The 24598-nt window shown below is 34.1% G+C and overlaps 1 protein-coding gene and 1 pseudogene across 3 annotated transcripts in view; one reads left to right on the top strand and one right to left on the bottom strand.

The window, feature by feature from the left end:
- The window catches only part of KIF2A (kinesin family member 2A), a 60615-nt gene that overhangs the window by 32612 nt on the left and 3405 nt on the right, over positions 1-24598 (bottom strand). The gene's annotated exons all lie outside the window — the stretch shown is intronic.
- On the top strand, positions 16142-16257 carry LOC120608400 (uncharacterized; annotated as a pseudogene).

Genomic DNA, 24598 nt, shown 5'->3' with positions numbered 1-24598 from the left:
AAAGATAAGAGGAGGAGGAAACTATGCAGATCTGAAACCTGTAAAGGAGAGGTGTATGAGGTTGTTGAAGAAAGGTGTACAGATAGGGGTTTCCATGCAATTATCAACAGATAAAAAAAGCAGGATTGAGCAGAGAAAGCCTCAGACCTGGTCTGACAAAGTGTTGGCCAACCCAGCTAGGAGCTCCAGAGCAAAGATTGCTGATTCGAAGAGTCCCATACTGGGCCAAAGTGGCAATACCATAGCGCCCACACTGTATTCAGTCACTGGCTGGAGGTTTCTCAGGAAAAGCAAGGCCTTAATTCAAAAGCTATGGAGCCTTCTGAAGGTATTAACTGCTGGAAGTTATCAGCTAAATGCACTCCCTAGAGCTGAAGAAGTTCTTACTTAAAGGGAGATCCAAGCTGTGCATCTAGATGGTTGCCACAGGATATGAAAAAGAGAGGTTGAGTTTAATTGGTAGAAGTGAAGAGTAAACCCCAGAGACAAGAGTTCCCTGCTGATCACCATCGCAATCTAGGATTTCTATGCAATTACCAACAGAATTACATAATAATGAGAATGGGGAAAGCAAGTGCCTGTTACAAAAGGCAAGACCAACATCACCTACTGTGAGACATCTACCACAATATTCCAACTAGATGTGTGAAAAAAGGCAAACCGGTGGGACAAAATCTAAGACCATAGGTCACAATTTCACAGGGACCTTAACTTCAAAAATAGCACAGAGATTAGCAATGAAGAGGATAAAGAAAATCAAAGTGATAACATACAGTATCAGAAGTCTTTTCAACATTGGTACCTCCACAACTTCAACAGCAATGCAGACATCCAGAAAGCCTTAAACCACAAGCAGCAGTCAAAAAGCAGCTGATCCACCAGTTAAGCCTAAACTCTAGAAGATTAGTAGGGCAGGATGAAGAAAATGTTGGCTTGCCTTGACGATGGTCCAGGTTTACTCATTTAAGAATAAGTAAATATATAAATATGAAAATCCAGCAATAAATAATGAATAAAAAGCCTGGAGCTAAATGAATGAAGTCTTAAGTGTTTGCTTTTTGCCAGTGGATCAGATTACTAGAAATACCTGTATAGTACCTATGCACCATAGAATTTTTAGATTTTATCAAAAGATGTCTCTAAAACAATTAAGCCTGACTTTTCCCAGTATGCTTTTAAACCTTTTTAAATTGTTTTATATATGGTTTAATTAAGATATACTCAAATACCTCATTGAGTATAAAAATTTACAATTTGACTTTTTTCAAAAGTCAAAAAGCACCATTAACAAGGATGTTAAATAATAAAATAAAAAGAGGGACAGAAATACGAGATTTTTCAAAGGAAAAAGTCATTGGTTTAGTGATAACATAGGTATAATAGGAAAGGTCTGAGCCTGGATGATGGGAAAATGACGACACTGGTGGCAGAGAAATGAGATATTTTATCCTAAGTCTTAGTTGTTACTAGGAATCATGCATTGGTGTTAACAAGACAACTACAGATACAGACGTACAGCTTAGGGACAAATCAGGATTGGAAACATCTTTCCTTAGAACCTGGGACAATCTTCCCACATGGCTCTCTAAATACCATCCCATTTCTCTGGTTTGAGAAAATTTCTGTACATCATTCTCAAAACACCCCTCCTTCCCCCTGCCGCCCTTTGACTCTGATTTCCCATTTACTTTGTGAATTATATTACATAGACAAGCGGTTCTCAACCCTTTGGCACCAGGGACCAGTGCTCCTATGAGAATTTAAAGCCTGATGGTGTGAGGTGGAGCAACGGAGGTGATGCTAGCGCTGGGCAGCAGCTGCAAATACAGATGAACCTTCGCTCACTTGCCTGCCGCTCATCTCCCGCTGTGTGGCCCAGTTCCTGACAGGCCACAGACTGGTATTGGTCCATAGCCCAGGGGTTGGGGATCCCTGATATAAGCTTTTATGTTTAAAAATATTAATAGAGCAAACACCTGTGTATCCACCACCAGCCAAGAAGCAATATCTTTGAAACACCATATGTCCCCCTCCTTAAGTGAATCTCTCCCTCTCCTTTCTCCTTCCACCAGAAGGGACTATCGCTATCTTGTTATTTGAGATAATCATATCATGGCTTTTCTTTACAGTTTTACATTTATAAATGCAAGACACACAAAAATCTAAAGTTTGCCTATCTTTAAACTGTATATAAATGGATTGACACTACTTTTAAGACTTTTTTTTCTGAGATACTTGTTATGTATATCTATAGCTCACTCATTTTCGCTACATATGAATATGGCAAAATTTATCTATTCTTCTGTTGATGGACATTTGTTATGTTTTTGCTATTTGGAACAATAATGCTGTTGGCATTCTCATACTTGTGTACTGATATAAATACGCAAGAATTTCTCGGGATATAATTAGAATACACAGATAAATAACTTTTCTAGTTAGTGCTACAATGTATTCTACACTAACTTTCCCTGTAATTATTTGTAATCACACTAACAATTACTTCACATCCATATCTGTCAGATTTAATGTGGTTCTAACTTCTCTCACTCAATGAAGTTGTGCCTATTTTCATGTTTGCTAGCCATTCAAGCTTTTCGTGTGTTTCTTTTTCCCACTTCTAGAGAAATTCTCTATACAGTCTTGGTATTAATCTTTTGCTATATATATGTTGCAAGTATTTTCTCCAAAATTGTGGCTTATCTTTTCAGTTTCGTTATGGTGTATTTTTGATGACCTGAAGTTCTTAAGTTTAGTGTAGTCAAATATATATTTCTCAATTATAGCCTTTTATATCATAAAATTCTTCCCAAGACTCGTCATTAAGATAGTTTCTTACATTTTCTTCTAAAGTTTTACAAAGCCTTTTTTTTACATTCAAGACTGTAACACATTGTCATTTTGATCTTTGTGTGTATTAACCCAATTTCCATTTTTCCCCTATGAAAAATAAAATGGTTCCAGTGTCACTATCAAATTTCAAGCATACATGCATGAGCCTACTTCTATATCATTGAACCAAAATTACAGTGTTTTAATTATTATTAAAACTTTGCAATAAGTCTTGCTATCTGGTAAAATAAGCCTTCCTGCTTTATTGTTCTTTAAGAGTTTAATATTCTTAGCCTTTTGCATATCTGTATAAATTTTAGAATCAGTTTGTCAAGTTCCAAAACTCAAATAAAAAATTTTAAAAAACCCACCTGTTAGGATTTTGACTGGAATTGCACTGAATTACTCTGTTTTGAATTTTTACATCATTGACCAAAAGTAATACTGGCCAGCAGTTTTCCTTTCTCATACTAGACTTATTCTGGAATAGTTAGTGTAAAATTAGAATTAGTTGAACCTTGAGTGTTTGGTAGGAACTGGTTAAAACCATCTTGGCGTAGAGTTTTGTGAGAAGATTCAATTTCCTTAATAATTGTGGGATTGTTGTAATTTTCTATTCTTGATTGTTTTTGATAATTTTATTTTTCTAGATTTATACAAATTTTCATTTTGGACATAAAGTTGCTCTTAATTATGTTGACCGTCCATGGCACCTGTAATGATAATTACCTTTCATTTAAAATTTTTCAACTTTTTCCTTGATAAATGTCACCTAAGATTTGTCAATTTTATTTTTCCAAGAATATATGTGGTTTTGTTGAACCCTTTTATTGTGTTATTAAATACTAAATTACTGCTCATTATTATTTCTTTCAACTTACTTTGGGTGTATTTTGATGTTTTTCCCCCCTTAAATTCTTAAGATAAATGCTTAGCTCATTCGTCATTATCATGTTTTCCTCATAAGCAATTAAAGCTACACATTTCTTTCCAAGAATGGCTTTAGCAGCATCTTACAAATTTTTATATGTAGTACTGTTATTGTTCAATTCAAACTATTTTCTAATTTTATGATTCTTTGACTCTAGGTGATTTCTAAAAGTGAGACACATCAGACCAATGAGAATAGAAAAAGCCTTAATTGCAATGGACTGCGTCCTTTGGAGGAAAATTTCCTATAAACCTAGCTCCAGAGAGCAAATCAGCAGCAATTTTTTATTGGTGTCTTTAAAGAGGAGCCACACATCTTTGTCTTCAGTGATCTGATTCTTTTTTTTTAGTGCCACTACCATCCTCCAGTCAAATTGCCTGCTCATCCCTTAGTATTTCTAGTCCATTTCTTCTCTGTAGTGATATCTTGTTCTTAAGCTCAGCTATGCCTTTTTTGTTTTCTTTTACGTACCTGAAGCAGAAAGATGCCAATAATGAACTTTATAGTACTATTTTGAACAGAAGCCCCTATCCATCTTTAAGTCATGTCATATTAACAGAAAATAGGAGTCAGATTTGAAAACTGTTAAGTTCACACTACCTTATAAAATCAACATTATATAAATTATGTTATAGTTTTAAAACTACAATTTTTTAATACTTAAAAATCTAGAGACATTTAAAAGTTTTCAACTTTATTTCAATCTACTTGTAAAGATAAGTTACAGTGTACAAAACGTCATCTGTTAGAGTGAAGTAAAAAATACTTGCCAAGAATTTTGGAAGTACAACTTCTCCCCAATCATTTTCCCAGTAGGAGACCTCTAGGTCTTTAATATCCGAATTTCATAAAACTTATATCTCAATGCAAGTTATTTTGGCCAATGTTTATACAGGAAAAGAATTATATTTGCACATGCCAAGACAAAATTCACATTTTAAACAATATAGTGTGCAAGAAAAGTTCTGAGTTACATTCCAAATATAATTGATAGCCAAACATAAAAAAGCATGCCAAAGATCAAAATGTAGGCACAGAATAATGCTTGCATCATATTCAGTGTGAGCCATTTTCTGACAATGTGTGCTTATCTTGAAATGTATTTCCAAAGCCTCTCATGTTTACTTAGTCTTTCTTTTGCCTAGTGTTGAATGAGTACGAAAATATTTAAGATAATATTAAAAAAACAAAAAAACACAAAACACTGGGGATGGACAAAAAAGTCATTATAAAGAAAAAAATACTGCACATAAAACTGATGTTAACCTTGTTTATTGTTTGTTAAATGACAGTATTGTACTTATATATAGGTGATTTATAGTATCAGTTATACTTTTGAAATTAGGAAGTTTGGGTTGATAATTGATACTGCAATTTTTTCCCACTTAAAGTAAAGGCAAATAGGCTCCCAGTCAGCACTTTCACACAGGACATCTGATTTATAGGAACAGATTATGGCTTTAGAGGTTGATAACTCTATTGTTTAAAATCAAGATATTCATAGGTTTCTGCTATTGAGAATAGACTTTAAATATAGTTAAATCATATGAGAACCATAGTAATTCTAAGAAAAAAAATCACAATGTCTCTATTTGACCATTTCTAACCTAACAAGAATGGCAATTTCATATGGTTCAACCTAAGAGAAATGCAAATTTCACCCCAAAGTTAGATGTCAAGTTAAAGGTCCAAATGAGTAAAATCTGAATAAAAATTTATAAAAATATTATCTGTTCAATCATATCATATAAATATATAATATTTTGAAATCATAACCTTTATTTCAAAGGCATTTTACCCTTAGTTCATTTACAAAGTATCTTTACATAATTTAAGTCTCAAATTTTTGTTATGGTGAAATCAAACAGAATAGTTCAGATATCAACTTTTTAACATCTGTTAGTATATATTAAGACAAATGATGTGAAAAAAATAAAAAACCCACAAATGAAAGAACAGAAGAGCAAACATGAATTTAAGCCACCTTTGCTGCAGTGAATAAAAATAACAAATATATAAATTTTATATTTCTGGACTTTCTAATCTTTAAAATTAAGATGGTCACTTAAGATTGCTATTAGTGCTATTTAACTTGCCATAAAATCTCATATATTTATCGAGCTGCCAAAAAACAAGTTTTACATGTTGACAATTGCCTTTTGGTCTTTGAAAAGAGAATCCTATTATGTTTCCTAGTTCACAGCTGAATTCACAGCAGCTGTGAGGCTAAGAAATGCCAGCAACCAATTAGGCTGGCGTAAACCTTGTCTAGCATATAAAGTATATAATTTGGTTGCAAATGCAAAAGAGCCAAAATAAAACAGTCAAGAATACTAATAAAATATCATTATGAGTATTTAAGAGTCTGAATATTTAAAATTCTAACAAATATATGTATTTTATTAAAAGGATACAGTGGGAGAACATTAGAAATAAAAACATAAAAAACCAACAATCAATTCTTTTTAGACCCATGCTGTTTCTTAAAAGGCTGGTGCTGTTCTGGACATAGCCGGGATTATAAACTTCCTATTTTTTCTATTCCTATTCTAGAGATGAGTTTTACATGAGCATACATGTGATAAGTCTTCCCCAAAAGTAAACATTATTTTCATCAGGTCCGCTTGAGCTGCTTCCATGAAATTTTCTTTTTATATTTCTAAAATACTAAGACCTTTATAAAAATTTCAAAACCAAATAATGTATGAATAACTAAAACAATTAGTGAAAATAGAACCTGAATTATAAGATTGTTTATAATGGCAATTTCTAAACCCTTTCAAGTTGTTAAAATCTACTATTTTTGTTTAAAGTTTAATACATTTAAAAATATGACAAAAAATTAATGCTTTAGAAATAATAGCTAAAAATATCATTTAAAAAATTTTTACACAAACTGAAAAAACTAGTAGTCAAATGGTCATTCACATGTACATTGCCATGTAATGAAAATACAAAACTTCAGTTTATATGCCAACAAATTAAAATATAGTTCCCTAGTAAATCTATTCTTGATAAAACCTCCTAGTAACTGCCTGACTTTTCAATGAGAATACCACCACATAATTTGAAAAGATGTTTTGACTTTTAAAAAATAGTAATAAAATCTAGCTTTCTCCTTTTGTATCTTCGCAAACAGGGAATATAAAGAAGCAAGCATCAATATCCATTTTAAGAAAAATAATGAAATAAATATTACTCTGAATTGTAAACACTCAGAACAAGTGCTTGGCAGAATGTTTCCTGAGGATGAGTAAAATACATAGGCTTACTCAAAGTAGTTGGTAAGTAGATTTCTGAAAGAAGCACTTTCTCTCAAGTCAGTTTTTACCAGAAGAGAATCTTGGTAAATTACCTTAAAACACACTCGCCTCAAAACCTTTGGGACTTCATATCATGTGACTGATTAAAATCTTAAACAGGTTTTTCATTTTTTCCTTAAATTTTATATAAAATACTGATTCTAGTAAAATAAAGCAATTGTATATTTAGTTATAAGTACCAAGTGCCAGTGTAGAATGCAAATTCAAAAATTTTAGTGCATATTTCCAAGTAGTCATAGCAAAACATGTTAATTAACTTTTGTTGTCTAAGGAGGTTTGTTTTAAATCTATCTTTTAAAACAGATACAGTTCTTTCCTTCAACTTATTAGAAGGATTCTAAAAGGATGCTCCTTCAGAACACGAAAATAACCTAATGGGAAACAGGAAAATGGAGACTGCCAAAATGTTTAAAATAGATGAAATATGACAATAAAAAAAAACTACTAAAAGCATTATTTAGAAAATGAAAAACTGTAAACTATACAGTAACATTCATACATTTTCTTGTCTTGCCAACTACCTCAAAACAGTTAACTTATTATTTTTATTCTCTCCAAAAGTAAATGTCAATCTGTTCCTGGATGCCACTGACCAGTAAATGAGGACAGAAAAGAATCCGATGATTTGTTTCAGATCATTACAGGAGATCCAGCATAAATCAAACTCCCAAACTCTGATACCCAGGTTCTGTTAGGTAATCTAAGCAGCAATGAAAAGAATCTTTAATGAGGGCTATGCAGGCGTCACACCTTCTTCAATAACTTTGGTGGAATAAGATGCCATTAGAGAAGGACATAAATGCCTCAGCTGACACTGGTAACAGCGCCGTTGCTATTTAGTAAAGCCTTGGGGAATGTGACTTTGCCAAACATAGAGACCTTTTTGTTTTGGCTTATCACATTTAAGATGTTACTGTTTATAACTAAATTTAAAAAATTCTAGCATTTCCCTTCTTAGACTTTAAACACAAAGCTGGAATTGTGACACAAGAAAAATGGGTATACTAGAGCTAAGAATTTTTGTGAAGAAAATACATCTTAAAAATGACACAAACTTCATTCATATTGTAAACAAAATACAAATTTTTAAATTTTTACTTCCTCTGTCCATTGTTTTGAAAAGGGATCTCAAAAATTAACACTGCTCAGGGAAACTTCATATCTTGTTGACATTTTTTTGTAATGACCAGATCACACTGCATACTAACAATCTGTTAGACTTATCACTTAGAAGGGCCCATTGTGCAGCTATTTAGAAAACTTCCATCCTGAATTTGCACAAGGGTAATAAGGATAATGTCACAAAGGGGTCATGATCCCAAGAGAGATGATTAAATCACTTAATTTCCTCATTCTGAATATTTGGGGTTGGGGCAAGAAAGAATTAAAACCTGTTCAAAACTACTAGTAAAAAAGAAGGTAAAAACTGAATTTCTAAAATCATAAGTTATATGATTAGGATTCCAGCTAAAATGGTGAAAATGTAAAAAAAAAAAGCATTAAAAAACTTCATTAAGTTAACTAAATAAATCTCAACACATTTTAATTAAAAAGCCATTCTTCATATCTACATTCCTCTGGGTGACACAATGTCTGAAACCTATCTTTATTCATTTATCGAGGAATAAAATATTTCCTATCTAGAAAACCAAAGAGTTTTATAAGTGGTGTTTAACACATTGCTGACAGTTTAAAGTTTTTTAGTGTATGTGCTGCCAAAGCAAAACTAATCTTAAGTTTTGAGAACAAACTTTCACAGATGTTCTGCTGGATACATTGAGCAATGCTATCTAATTGCTCCCTAGTTTAAATTCTTATTTACTCAAAAGGGAATTCCAAACCAATACATTGCGCTAGTCTGTGACCTTTTCATAGCTACATGTAGATATCATCTTCTCTTATGCTTAAATACATCCTAACAAGAGAGAGGGATCTTTTGGAATGTTTTTCAACAGTTTTCAACAGCAGTATCTCAGGCAATATAGACTTATACATATATTTATTAACAAAATTTAAACATAACTCAGAAAGCTGACAAAAACATTATAAAATATTCAACCATTCCAGTATGTTTTCAGCTACCCTCCTAACTTTCATTAGAGAATTTAAGGCCTGAATTCAGGTGACTGGGTGCAATAAATATGTTTTTAGTAAAAGTTGTAGATGTAATGAGGATGTCAAGCAGACTGATAACATCAGAATCTTTCAAAAAAAAAAAATCTCACTGATAAAGAGGCTAAGCAAACTGAACATTCTACCATGAGATGAATCTTAACACATAATACTTTAGAAACTTGCTACTGCCTATAAAACAACAGTATATGCCGACACTTTAAAGAAAAAATCCCTAGTATTGAAGAGCTAGCCTGTCTACCTTTACTGCTGTCCAGCACAATGGGACAGGAGAGCTTCCTCGAAAACCTTAAAAAATGTTAAAAACACATCATAAGTGATTTTCAAAAACACATATTCTAGAAAAATAATTTGTTACCAGAAAAAGAAGAATATGGAAAATGTCTATCCAAGGCAAATAATGATGATACCTATTCTTAAACATTAAAAATAAAACTGTTACAGACAAGAAATGAAATCTTAATTGAATATGCCAAATCTTGGTCATACTAGTATAACATTAAACCAGTCGTCACTGAAAACTAATGAGTTTAATTTTATAATAGTCACATTCTTATCCACTACACAAAAACGTGTTCCTTTGTGCATTACTGTGTTGCTGTGGTCTTGAACGGCAATCGAGATTAATGTTTACCTATAACTCTTTTGCTATGGACTGAACTGTGCCCACCTCCATTTATATATTGAAGTCCTAAACTTCAATGTTACGGTGTTTGGAAGTGGGTCTTCTGGAAGGTAATTAGGCTTAGATGAGATCATGAGGGTGGGGCCATCAAATGGGACTTCTGACTTTGTAAAGGGAAGAGGGAGATGTCTACTGTGTGAGGACACAATGAGAAAACAGTGATCTCCAAGACAGGAAGAATGCTTTTAACAGCACCCTAATTTTTGTTGGACTTACCAGCCTCCAGAATTGTAAGAAATATTTGTTGCTTAAGCCACCCAGTTTATGGTATTTTGTTATCCAGTCCAGGCAGAGTAATTTATCCCCTTTCAAATACTAAAGGCCATGATAAGGCAATAGGAAATCAAAGATGAATAAGGGACATTCCTTGCCCTGTGCCAAAATCTCAACCCCTGATTGCAATGTCACTACTTCCCTGAGGAATTTATCATCACAATCCCTGTTCTACTCTAATTATGAATGCCTATGATGGTAGTGACTCTGAGATAGGGAAATTTTTACTTTCAATGCCTGGTCAATTGGATTAATAGATGATCACTTCTTTAAGCCCTTGTACCACTAGGGTAAAATGTAAAATAATAAATTCAGTGTAGCTAGAAGGAAGGTATACAAAGAAAGTAGAGCCACAGAATCTCATTATGGAGAGACTGACTCAAGTCAGATTATAGGTTTGGTTTTCTACATTTAAGGTTGAGATATCTTCTAAATATCGAGTGTAGATTATCAGTGTGTGTGTATGCGTGTGTGTGTGTGTGTGTGATATATAGATATAAATACAGATATAGTGGATGGTCCAGGTTGAAGATAAAATCTTGAGAACTGTTAGCATATACAGTAACACACATTTTCAATAGGGGGCAAAAATTGGTTCCTTGGAAGAGAAGAGCTTAAATATTACAAGTTTGTGGCCCTCCAAAGGGCCAGAGTACACAAACAAATACACAGTACATTTGATATTAAAATTTTATGGGTCCCTAGGTAGATGAATAAAGACATGCTGTATATATATGATACATATACATATTATATGTACATTAATATATACATATATACACACACATACACACAATGGAATACTACACAGCAATAAAAAAAAGAAGTCTTGCCATTTATGACAACACTGATGGATCTAGAGGGTATTATGCTAAGTAAAATAAGTCAGAGAAAAATATCTATGATTTCATTTATAACTGGAATTAAAAAAAAAATGAATAAACAAAACAGAAACAGACCCATAGATACAGAGAACAAGCTGATGGCTGCCAAAGGGGAGGAGGAATAGAGGAATAGAAAACAAGAAAAATAATTAAAATTAAATATAAAATTTCATGGGAGAGTGTGATTAAGAAAAAAATGTCTAAAACGGTTCTTTGGAAGGGAGCAGTAATGAGAGTTTGGAAAACTAAATATAGATAGTATTTAAGGCAGTGAAAGTAGATGTGATCACCAAGAGAATGAAGGTAGAAGTCCTGGTTTTCAATGTACAGAGTTCAGGGAGATAATAAGTTACCAGCACAGATCAAGAAATTGCCAGAGAAAAAGAAGAAAAATCAGGAAAGTAGATTCCTAGAAGCCACGTAAAAATGGTATTTCTAGAAAGAGAATAAATCAACTCTATCAAATGCTGTTAACAGATCAAGTAAAATTTAAGCACAAGTGGAGACCTTTTTTTTTAGATGAAACAAATAATAGTATTCCAGTATGTTGATGGAAATAATTCAATAAAGGAGAAATTAAGGACACAACACAAAGAACTAATGAAGTGGTAACTTTGGGCAGGTGAAAAAGGATAAAATTTAGTGTACAAGTAGAAGAAATGTGCCTAAAATATGAAGGGAACAGGTTTATCCACGGAAAGGTAAGAAAGGCATAGTTACAGGTACAGAAATTATTATTTGGGTATATGTGGTAGACTTGTAGAAGTCCTTTTCTGATTGCTTTTCTCAGTGGTAAAATGGTATACAAAGTGATCTGTCCAGAGTGTGTATAAGCAAATAAACCTAAGAATTTTATGAGAAAAGTCAGCTAAGAGTGAATGGGCTAGAGATATGACTGTTCATTCAAGGAAAGTAGACATGAATTTAAATTGTGATCAAGCAGCATAAGTATAATTCCCCCTACTCCAATAAATTTTAATCAAGAATGGGCAAGGTGGTTTAAAATATATAAAAGGAGTTATCTGGAGTTTTGCCAATCAAGAGAGGGGCAGCGGGGTAGAACGTATACATATGAGGCAGGGTTTATAAGGAAGCAAGTTAGGACATGAGGTGGAGTAAGGAACAATAAAAGGTAGCAGGATTATAAATCTCGGTGGGGTCAAAAGATTAGTGGAGTCAGGATACTAGAGAGAACATGCTGGATAGACAGAATGGTGACTGAAAATGAGATGCTTAAAAATGAGATTATAGAAACACTGCATGGAGATATATGGGTATAGTGAATAAGCTAAGGCCACGGGCGAAATCACTGAAGGAAGGAAGGAAGGAAAGAAGCTCAAAGTTCTAAGAGGAAGGGGACTGGAAGGATCATTTTTATATGAATGTTGCAATTACATAAAAATAAGAGAGGAACAGGGTAGGAGACAATAACAGTGAGTTAGGAGTCTTTATATTTCGGATATTAATCCCTTATCAGATACATGATTTGCAAATATTTTCTCCCATTTGGTAGGCTGCCTTTTCAACTTTGTTGATGGTTTCCTTTGCCGTGCAGAAACTTTTAACTCTGATGTAGCCCCATTTGTTTATTTTTCCTTTGTTGCCTAAAAAGGGTGTATTTTATAATGTGAATTACACCTCAATTTAAAAAAAGTAGGTCGCAGTAACTACAGAATGTAGTTACTAACATTAAGAGATAGACGAGAAATAAAATTTAGAAAGGAGATTAAGAAGAATAATTCAAGTAGGAAGAGAACTCAGATAACAAAGTACAATCGATGAGAGAAAAGAGTTTTAAAAGTAGGAGATAGACAAAAAGTATTACAATTGACAAAAAGAAAAAAGGAAAAAGTTCACCTTTATTAGTAATACTGAAAATTTAAATAACAATTCACCATTTTTCCCTCTGAAAACGGTTTTTAAAAACAACTTTATTGCTATATAATTCACAGAACATACAATTCATCCATTTAAAGTATACAATTTAATGGTTTTTAGTATACTCTCAGATATTTGCAACCATCACCACAGTCACTTTTATAACACTCTAATCACCTCAAAAAGATATCTTTTAGCTATCGCTCCCCAATTCCTCCAACAACCCCACCACCACCATCGTAAGCAATTACTAATCTCCTTTTTCTCTATAGGTTTGCCTATTCTTGACATTTCAAGAATGGAATGGTATAACATGATCTTTTGCAGCTGCTTTCACTAAGCATGATCTTTTCAATGTTTGTCCATGTTGTACTATTCCATTATATGAATAAACCATAATTTGTTTATTCATCAGTTGATAGTAATGTAAGTTGTTTCCCCTTTTGGCTATTATGAGTAATGCTATAAACATTTACGTACATGTTGTCATATTGACAGATGTTTTCATTTCTCTTGGGTATATTCCTAGGAAACAGCATTGTTGTTTTGTTAAAGACTTTATTTTTCTTAGAGCAGTTTTAGCCTAGGTACACAGCTAAACTGAGCAGAAGGTACAGAGATTTTCCATATACTCTCTTGTATATGTATAGCCTCCTCCATTATCAATATCCCCCACCAAGGCAGTACATTGGTTACAAGTGAAGAACCTACACTGACATATCATAATCAATCAAAGCTCATTACAGTTCATTCTTAGTGTTATACATTCTGTAGGTTTGGACAAAAGTGTGACATGTATCCACCATTAGAGTATCATATTCAGTATTTTCACAGACTTAAAAATCCTCTGTACTCTGTCTATTCACCCCTCTCCTGATTCCAAACCCCTTGAAAAGGTTTTTAAAACCTAAATTGTTGAGGATATGGGGACATGGGTAATCTATTCATCACTGGTAGTAAGTTCATAATTCATTCAGTCAATATTCAACGAATGTTTCCTACATGCCAGACATCATACTAGATGGTAGGTTTATAGTAGAGCACCAAATAGACATGGTCTATGCTTTAAAAAAAAAAAAAAAATCACAGAAATAAATGCATACAGATGGCCCCCAACTTATGATGGTTCGATTAACAATTTTTTGACTTTATGATGGTGTAAAATCAATACACATTCAGTAGAAACCATGCTTTAAATTTTGAATTTTGTTCTTTTCCTGGTCTAGCACTGTGCAGTACAATACTCTCTCATGAGGCTGGGCAGTTGCAGTGAGCTGCAGCTCCCAGTCAGCCAAGCAATCACGAGGGTAAACAACTGATACTCTAAAGTGTACTGTGTTGCCAGAGTTTTTTTGGATACTGTATTTTGTGCTTTCACATGTCATCATGCATACAGAATGCCCTGTGTCTGAAGGCAATTACAGATGCTCCTTGACTTTCGATGGGGTTTTGTCCCAACAATGTAAAATGTTCTGAGCACATTTAAGGTAAGATAGGCTAAGCTATGATGTTCAGTAGGTTAGGTGCATTAAATGCATTTTCGATTTACAATATTTTCAACTTATGACGGATTTATTGGGATGTAACCCCAATCTAAATTGAGGAGCAACTGTACTTACAAAGTGTGACAGCATCTACCAAGGAAATGTAAAGTGTACTGAAAGAGAGTAAGAGATCGAATTTTGATTTGAGAGCCAGGAAATGCCCCTCTAAACAAGTGCAGAAATAATACTCAAGTTAAGAACTAAAAGCAAAAATGTAGTCAGGCAGAATGGGCAAGAAGAAAGTTTTAGGTGAAGGGCATAGTTTACCAAAGGCTCTAAGGTGAGAGTCACCAAAAAAAAGGCCAGTGAGGCTAAATACCGGGATCAAACGGCTAAGTGTGTGAGAAGAGACAAGAGAGGAAAGGTAAGAACCTGATCATACAAAGCCCTGAAAAGTCACGTTAAGGATCATCTATTCCACGCCCTCCAAAATCTTGATATACTGATAATCTTTTCTTGTTCTTTACTTTCTCATCCCTCTGGCTTCTTTTAACTACAAATATGTTGATTTGATTTCTTTCCATTAATCAAAGAACAATTCATTGGGTGGCATAGCTGTGCATCTTCCACGTTCTCTCTAAAAATGAAAGCTCCATGTAAACAGCTTTCTGGTCTGTTCTCCTGCCCTCCCGGCCCCCCTCCCCGCCAATTGCTCTATCCTCAATAGCTAGTACATTACACCTAGAGTATTCAATCATATTGGTCGAATAAACACATAAACAATACATGTACTCTCACCTAACCACTCTTCCAATAAAAAGCTGGTGTTTTGAAAATTTTCCTGGAATTAAGAAAATATAGAACAGTTAAAGAACAGAGAAGTAACTGGCTTTAAGAGATAAAGTTTATCAATTCTGGACTCAATAATAAGGCAATCTACTAAAGTGAGTTAACCAAATACAAATGGATAGAAATATAGGGAAGTAATTCATTAGCATAATTTATTTAACCGTGTTCAGAGTTTTAAAATTACCAATCTATTAGTAAGGCTATTCAAGTTTATTAAGTTAAAAACTATGTTTTTCAAATTTTTTAAATTAAAAAAAAAATCACTATTTCTTAAAATCAGACATAAAATATGACATCTTGTTTTTCTGTATTAACTATCAACACCAGAACTTAAAAGGTTTTCATTATATGTCTGGACCGCCTGAACACTATAAATTAAACATGTTACCTTTTATGGGACATTTAACTTCAGAAAAAAAAATTCTACGGGCACAGTATGAACTCCATAATCCAAGCTGGCAAATCATAAAAATGTATGATGTATACTATGAGGACAAGGGTATGAGGAAACAGGCACTTTTGCAGATAAGAAGATAAATTCACACAATCTCTACAGAAGTAAATCGGTAAGATCTATCAAAATTAAAAATATACAATTCTCTGACCCAATGATTCTACTTAGTGGACTTTATTCTACAGATATAGTCATGTATTTAAGAAATGACGAAAGTTCAAGATTAGTCAATATGGTATTGGCTGTATAGTAGCTGCAGACTAAGTATAACAGAAATTGTGATATGTTTAAGCACTAATAAAATGCAGCTGTAAGAATGAAGCTATCGGACGTGGTTCCATAGTGTAGCAGTTAACACGTCCGCTTTACACGCAGAAGGTCCTGGGTTCGCACCCCAGTAAAGCTATGGTCCACAGTCTACTGCCATGCCACCCTGAACAAGCCCGATGTCTGATCTCAGAAGCTAAGCAGGGTCAGGCCTGGTTAGTACTTGGATGGGAGACCACCTAGGAAGACCAGGTGCTGCAGGCATAAATAATAATAAATAATTTAAAAAAAAAAAAGAATGAAGCTATTATTAATGTACAAAAGTTCCCCAAGATATCACTATTATTAGGTGAAAAAAATTAAGAAGCACCACGGTGTACAGTATACCATCTATAGGGAAAGGCTTATGTTTACACACATATAGATACACATACACAAATAATTTACTTGAAAAGGCAAAACAAATATCTCTGCATGAATATAGAAGCTGGTAATATTGATATCTCTTAGGAAAAGAACTAGGTGGCTTGAGGGCAGGAGAAAGATATGTACCCTTTTGGAACTTAATTATTAACCATAGAACTATACTGTTATTCAAAACATAATTTAATTTAAAAACAAAGTTAAATGTGTACATTAAAAGCAATGACATATACCTGTGATGCCATATTCTTGAAGATTGGAGGATGAACACAAATCAATTTTTTTCAGAATGTCAAAATTTGAATAGGCAGAGTAGTGAAAGAATAGTACAGCTAGGAGTTCATTTAATCACTGGTTCTGCAAATAGATAATTAAGTATGTAGAAGTCCTGTGCTAGGCACTGGGGATAAGATGGAACTTGAGTCTGACCAGACACTATCAAAGAAATAACATAATCCAATAAGTGTTTTTTGACAGGAAATAGAGGAGACTTGGAGAACATAAAGCAGGGGATCCAACCTAATCTAGGAATCAAAGAAGAATGGAATGTTTAACAGAGGTGAAAAGGAGTAAAAGCAGCTAGCTAGATTAGGTAGAAGTGGCGTGTTCTAAGAAGATTTCAGTGTGACTGGAGTGCCTCAAAAAAAATGTCAAGAAATGAGACTTGAAAGGGAGGCCAGATTGTTCACGTTTTAGAGTAAACTATGTTAGAGTTGGGCTTTATCCAAAGGGCAGTAGAGATACAGGAAGTGATCAAAAAGTTTTAAGCAGATGATCAGGGGGCCAAATTTATATGTCTAAAAGATTACTCTGAAAGAGTAATCTACCACAAAGGTGGAGAGACCTATTAGGAATTTGTTGCAGGCAAAACATAATGCTAGCCTGACCAAAGTTATAGTGAAGGGACGGAAAAGTGTATAGATTGAAGACGTACTCAAGCAGTTAAATTAAGAGCCTGATGATAGGATACGAGGTTAAGAAAGAACAAGGAGCCAAGAAAGACATTTAGGTTTCTGATTTGGGCAACAGAGTGAATGAAAGTGATGAGATATACTGAAGAAATAGATTTGGGGAATGGGTGATGGCTTCAATATTTAACATGCTGAATTTGAGTTATTTATGTGACATACAAGTAGAGATAATCAGTAACCTAAATGACCTGGATGCTTCAGTCAATTCCTGTAAGGAAGCTACTCTAGACAGGTAAAGTTACCTTGGAGAGGTTGCTAAAAATAAAAATTTACTAAGTCCTATTAGGTATACAAACAGTAAATGTCTGCAGCTAGCCTGAGCTGAAGAGAAGCATTTAGTTTACCCAGAGACAAAATATTGTATGAGAAGTACTGCAGGGTTAGGACCAAGTACTGAAGAACACCAATATTTAGACAACGGAGAGAGAAAGAAGCCCCGGCAAAGATTAAGAAGGAAAGAACTGAGGGGTAGGAGGAAAACAAGTTTTATTTACTTCTACTTTAGTTAAGAAATGGCTCTTAGTGAAACCCAAAAGAGCATGTAAGGTTAAAAGCAATGTACGGCTCTTAATAAAACTGCACCCCAAGAGCATACAAAGAAAATACATATATAGTTAGAGCAATGAATTGTAGTCCACCACTTCCAATATCAGCTATAACTGGAGAAAACAGTAAAAATGCAAGTCATATATTATCCCCCAATTTCATACAACCGTTTTACAAAAAAAAAAAGATCACTGAATCTAGACAGGCCCCCAAATTCATCAATTATGCCAGAGGACTCCTAGCAAGTTGCTATAATCTGCTACATTTTCCTGACAATATAGTTGCTCATCTAATAAGCATTCTTTCACATGACAGCATATTTATTTGCCTAAACTGAAAGTCTTGTGAACAAGGAGGGCCTAAACTTAGGACATGGAAGAGAGATTGGAAAAGACCAGAATTTCTTTTTTAAAAGAAACAGAGCCACAGAACACCTGCATTGAGTGTAATAACTATTTAATATGCTGTTGTAACTAACACAGTAGCCTTTTCTAGGAAAAAGTTCTAAATCTTTAAAGCATCAGATGAAAGGACACATAATGGTCCTGCAGCAAATGTTAGCTGGATTAATAAAAACACCTGAAAACAATTTATATCATAGAAAGTAAAATGAAAGCATTATTTAATGTACTGATTTCCAATACCTGGAACATCTATAGTACACAAAGAATTCTAACATTAAGAGTGGAAGAGTATTTTAGAAGCAGACAACCTATGTTCCAACTTCATTTTCTACTTATTTTATGCATGACCTTGGACAAGTCAATTTCTTCATTATAAGAATAAGCAAGTTTTGTCTGACAGCAGTATTTCATCAGATAGCTGTCTATAATTAAATTCTAAGACTTATATTACTATTTAGGGCCTCTAATTTGTTCTTATTTTCTAAAAATCATACAGGTAAAACATTATATCCATTTCCCTTTATTAGTCCATAGTAAACTGCAGGCTTAAAAATACTATCCTCTCAAAAAAGTTCAATGCTATCTGTACTCTCGACTCACTTTTCATGAGATGACACATAATTATATTTCCTGTGCATATCTTACAGCAGGAATTCCGTATAGTTTAACTAAAACAGGTAAACTCTTGTTTAAATTCAACCCTGGCTCATTTCAAAGATGACGCTTCTAGACAAACTGCTTGGACATTTGTCATGGCATCTGAACTATAAGCTCAAATGTCCATGGGCTGAAGTAAAGAAATGGAGATAAGGTTGCTACGCATATCTGAATCCTCTCATTCCATTACAGTACATTTAAAATTCTTGTCAGCAAACTCTAAATTTCTCATATTAAGCCAATAAACTAAGCACAACAAAAATGAACAGAAAAATTTACTTTAACTGAAACCCTATATGGTTGATCCTCATTCTTAAAATATTATCAATTCTTGTCATTAATTGGTCCATTATTCCAAATATAGCTTTGCCTTTTAACAACCTAAAGTTTTCATACCTCCCTTTTTAAATAATTTATTTTTAGAGCAGTTTTAAGGTCACAGCAAAACTGGGCAGATGGTAGAGACATTTCCCATACATTTCCTGCTTGCACATACCCATAGCCTCCTATAGTAAGTATCAACATCTCACACTGGGTATACTTGTTAAAATTGATGAACCCACACTGACACATCATTAATATCCAAAGTCCATAGTTTACAGTAGGGTTCACTCTTGGTGTTGTGTCTTCTTTGGGTTTTGACAAATGTGTAACATGTATCCACTATTTAAGTATCATATAGAATAATGTCACTGCCCTAAAAATCCACTATGCTCTACTATCCCTCACTTACCCCTTTTTAAGTCTTAAGTTGCAAATAGCAGTTACAAGATTCTAAATGCAGAAATGCCATTCAAAATCTTCAGGATGAAAAGGAAAGGCAAAAGCCAGGGCAGAAAAAAATAAGCCAAAAATAAAAGCAAAGGAAAAGTAAAGATAAAGGAGAGCAGCTGCATTTCAGGAATCAAAACACTTCGTCCCTTAAAGAGATGAGGCCAGATCCTTTAAGTACTATTTTTCCTTCCCATTCCCTTCCAGGAATTCTAAGAGGATCTTGGCTAATACACTATAACTGAGTCTTCTTACGTAGACAAAGCAGGTAGTTACAGTTTAAGTAAATTTGTGATCCAAATATAAACATTTATTGGAAGTGACTCATACCTTAGACTCACTTACTTTTAAGGTATTAGTAGCAAAAACTATAAACAGCCTGAGTTGGATGTTCTCTTTGATATTACATTTTACATAGGCTCTACAGCAGTTTTCATGAATAGGATTAGCTTGATTAAGCAGAACTGAAGAGACTTTATAACCTATAGTCAGATTTTCCAAATGTTAAGTCCATTCTTTTCAACACATCTGTCCTTTACTCAGCACAAGTGATATAGCACCATATAACATCGATTCTTTTTGCATCTGTTCCTTAATCATTGCTCACTCTCCTAGTCTGATGCAATCTTATCCTTGCTACCTCTCATTTTCAGTACTACACTCCTTCTACTCTATCACTAATCACTCGTTAACTCCTATTACTGCTCTTAGAAGATTAAGTGCTACAGTAGTTTCCAAGTGTCCTAGAAATTAATTCCAAGATGCCTTACCCTACCTTTGTTGCCAAGTCCTTAATAAGGTGCCCCAGATTAGTCTTATTTTCCTCATCTATCACTCTCCCCTTTGCCTGTTTCAATTGTCTTTTACCAGGCAAGCCCTCCATCTCTAGCTAATGTTGTGCCACTTGTATGAAATGCCTCTTTCCCCACAGGCAATCTACTGGTCATCTTCCTCCCACCATTTAAATTTCATTCTCCATGACTTCTTGTCAGGTCACTATTAGGAGATGCATTTTCTAAAATAATGGATCACAACTCTAGGTGCACAGTGGAATCACCAATCTATGAGGTGTTTTAAAATAAAATACTGATGTCCAGGCTCTAGATCAGGCAAAGGACCCAGATATTGGGTAATAGGTTGGGGGTTGTTCGTTTGTGTTTGGTTGATTTTACCCAGAGCCTTACAGGTGATTTTAATGAGCAGCCAGGCTTACAAACTATACTAACCCTATCAATTCTAGAAACAGAATTCCCACAACTACATTTAACCAAAATGTTCTCTAAATATATCCATATCCCACACCCCTAAAATACACTTACAACAACACAGCCTTGACTAATGTATATAATTTAAATATCTGAAACAGCTTTTCATAAGGCTCAAACATTTTACAGGGCTTTATATAATGAGTATAAGGTTCCTCTTCTGTAAAATAGGAACAACACGATCTACCTTATAGCATTGTCATAAAGAGCAAGATAATGAATATTACACTTTTATCAAAGCAACTGGCTTATAAGCACACAAATGTTAAATCCCTTCAGGTATCAAGAGTACCACCTGGATTCACTTTTTAAGAAAGAAACAAAATTCAAGTAGCAGTATGAAAGATACAAGTCATCTGGATGAGGCTGAGTTGATAGCTGCTGGCCAAAAGTTATATAAATCTAAAGGGTCATTCTTTGCACAGTGTTGCCACTCAACAAATTTTACCATAAGTATATCCCATCCTGATCTTGTCTTTCCTTTAAAAAATTTTTATAGGTGAAATATGGTTAAAATTAATGCCAAAACCCTGAGAAAAGTCTTTTAAAGTAAAATATAGCGCAGGGAGGTGTCTGATACTTACAGTTCTTTGACCACACTCTGTGGGGAAGTTGTTCCCAAATTATACGGAAGCACCATCAGATGGCTCAATCTGTTTTCATGCTCTGCTTCCTTGTTCCCTGTGTTTACAAGTACCCTAACACATGATATCCAGGGAGAAACCTCCTGCCAGGGGCTAGAAATTTAAAACTGAACAAACCCATTCCTTTAGATACCAAAACAAAAGTTAAAAGTTATAAAGTTAAAACTCAAATGGGTATTAGAGAATAGAAAATAGGCCAGTAATGACAAATATGCCAATTTCAATGGACTGACCGGGGTTACCAGGACTGGTGATGCTGTATTAAGAACTCAGAGGCCGAATATGGGTTCATGGGGAAAGCACACCATGATAGATAATGGATATTGGTCAGAGGAGGTGAGAGGGATGGCATGTATGACATATATTTTTTATCCAGAAGATTCATAACTTCCGGAGTCTAAAGAGCCGGACCTAAAAAGAGAAGGGTAATGATGTACATACACACAGAATGGCATACTTCCGTTGATATGAACCACACTATCATAATTTATTTATTTGCTTTTGAGGGTGGAAACTGTGTATGCCTTACTCTTTTCTGTATCTCCAACACCTGTCAGAATGTCTAACATGTAACAGGCTGTTATTAAAAGTGCATTTAATTAAATTTGCTATAAGAAAACAAAAATATGAAATCTCATTATTTTGTGATTATGGCATAATCATTTCAGGTCTATACACCAAAATACCCTCATACCCCAGTAAATGCCCATTTGAACTACAAGCCTGACTGTAGTGGGTAGTAGGAAAAATAAGTAGTACCAAAAATGAGAAAGCCCTAGGCAAGAACTAGATTTAGAAGCATGACTTTTAAAAGGGACATCTCCCTTCAAATTTTACTATAAGGATAGTAACAAAAGTTAACTTAAAATTAAGGTTAACCAACAATGTAACGACACATCATTTCATTTTTGCCTAAATTTTCACTGGACAAATCCCAATGACCACGAACTTGAATTTTATTTAGCTCTCTCTGTGAAGTACATGGCGCAGCATGCTCTATGTGTAATTAAGCATGTAAATGTTTAATATGGTGAGGTTCTAACATCTATTTTCACTTAGGCACTATAATATCATTCATGTTACTCTAATCAAAAGAGTTGCTGTATAATGGAAGGGCAACCTAATCTACACTTGCTCCACAACTGGATCAGAAGACTGAAAATAAATTTTACCTAGGGCTTAGAAATTATATCTATTCTTAAGCCCAGAACTACAATCTCAAAACAAATAAACATCTTAAAAGATTATTTTAGGTTCTAGGGCAAAAGTATTAAAAGCAGAATGGGTGGCTGAATCCAAGAATTAAGCTTTGCAAAAGATTAATGTAATTTTAACAACAAGTAAACTTGTGACTAGAAAGAATGGGTCCAGATGATTTCTCAAGGAATCCTGTTCTGGATTTTCCACACTCATGGTCTCCTTCTCTATTTGAACAGACACAGACACTGGCTCTTTGCTATTTTCTCTAGCTTTTTAAAAATTATGATACATAAAACAAGCTGACACAGTCTTTTCCCCGAGTTCTAAAATGTTTGTCATGAGAATCAAGTGACTGGGCAATGAATATAGATTTCTGGCTTTCTGTAGTAATTCTGGAGGCAAGTGGCTGACTATTGAAAAGGGCTTTAAAGGCTTACTTTGCTGAATCTTACTCCTTATAGTTAATAAAATGTCAGGATTCAATTGGATCTCACCAATCTGGCAAATTTTAAGCAATGTAGGTTTTCTGAACCTCTCTGGTAGTAGTAGAAAGAAAACTTTACTACAGAGGTTTGAATCTCAAAAAAGAAAACAAAAGCACACCTAGTTTATAATTTCATAGCATCATCAGTAAACATTTGCCAGCACTTAAACTTAGTCTTTGGTCCAGATTATGCCCCTTATTAATGTCATACTGGCAAATCTGACCTCAGAATCACCTGTAAAATGATGAATTTATCACCTTCCTACCCTGTTTACCTCATACAGCTTCTGTGAGGATTCAATTAGACAACCTGTTTGGAAAACTATGAAGGCCTAACAAATATGCTATATGGAACCATTACCATGCAAGTCATTATGTAAAAGGAAATAATTCACAATTCCTCTCATTCGCCCCATCATCAATCACACAGTTGTACCTAAAGAACTATATTACTATGTGGTATATTTTTATTACCTAAATTCCCTTAGTCTATTCTCCAAAACCCTGTATATAAATGACACGTAAAGATAAACTAGCAGAAAAAATAAATGTGGCAAAGTAGGTAGAGAATCAGGCCATTTAAAATCTTTTCTAAAGTCTACCTGTCCTAAACGCCAAGATTTGCAATGGGTCCTCTGAAATCTTCAATTTCCTCTGGATTTCCGATGATTAGAGCATTCTTTTCACCAACGTGTAATTAAAAAACAGGAATATATTCCTCCCACAATTTTGTGTTTTGTGACCTTTGAACTATATCTTATCACTTTTTATCATATCATTTCAATTGGGCTCTATACTGGCTTTCCCAGGAGTGAGAAGCAATTTCCTACATCCTGATTAGGTTGTAGTTAGCTGTATATGGTTCCTAACAGAGAATTCTCTTTTCTGTCACAGTTCTTGATAGATAGTCTGGTTTCTATGCTGTGCAAGACAGGCTGCATGAATCTTGACAAGTCATTTATGATACCTGGGACTCAGTTTCCACATTTATAAAAATGAGAACCAGATCAACTCCAAGGATCTTTCTGGTTGAAACAGTCTATGATTCTCCTCAGATCACATATATCAACACTGCAACTAAGGAAACTCAAAGAACAATCCCATCCTAATTGCTGCTTCCAAATATTCAAAACATTTCTCCCCAAAGGATAGTTAACAGCTAGAACATTTAAAAAATGTTTTAACAGTGCAGTTTTAAAATTTTTCAATAAAGACTGTATCTAGCTACACAAAGGTAAGA

The sequence above is a fragment of the Pteropus medius genome, unplaced genomic scaffold (assembly GCF_902729225.1).
Source record: "Pteropus medius unplaced genomic scaffold, Ma_sr-lr_union100, whole genome shotgun sequence".
NCBI classification, from domain to species: domain Eukaryota; kingdom Metazoa; phylum Chordata; class Mammalia; order Chiroptera; family Pteropodidae; genus Pteropus; species Pteropus medius.
Note: the sequence above shows the minus strand (reverse complement) of the source record. Positions and strands in the feature narration are given on the sequence as shown.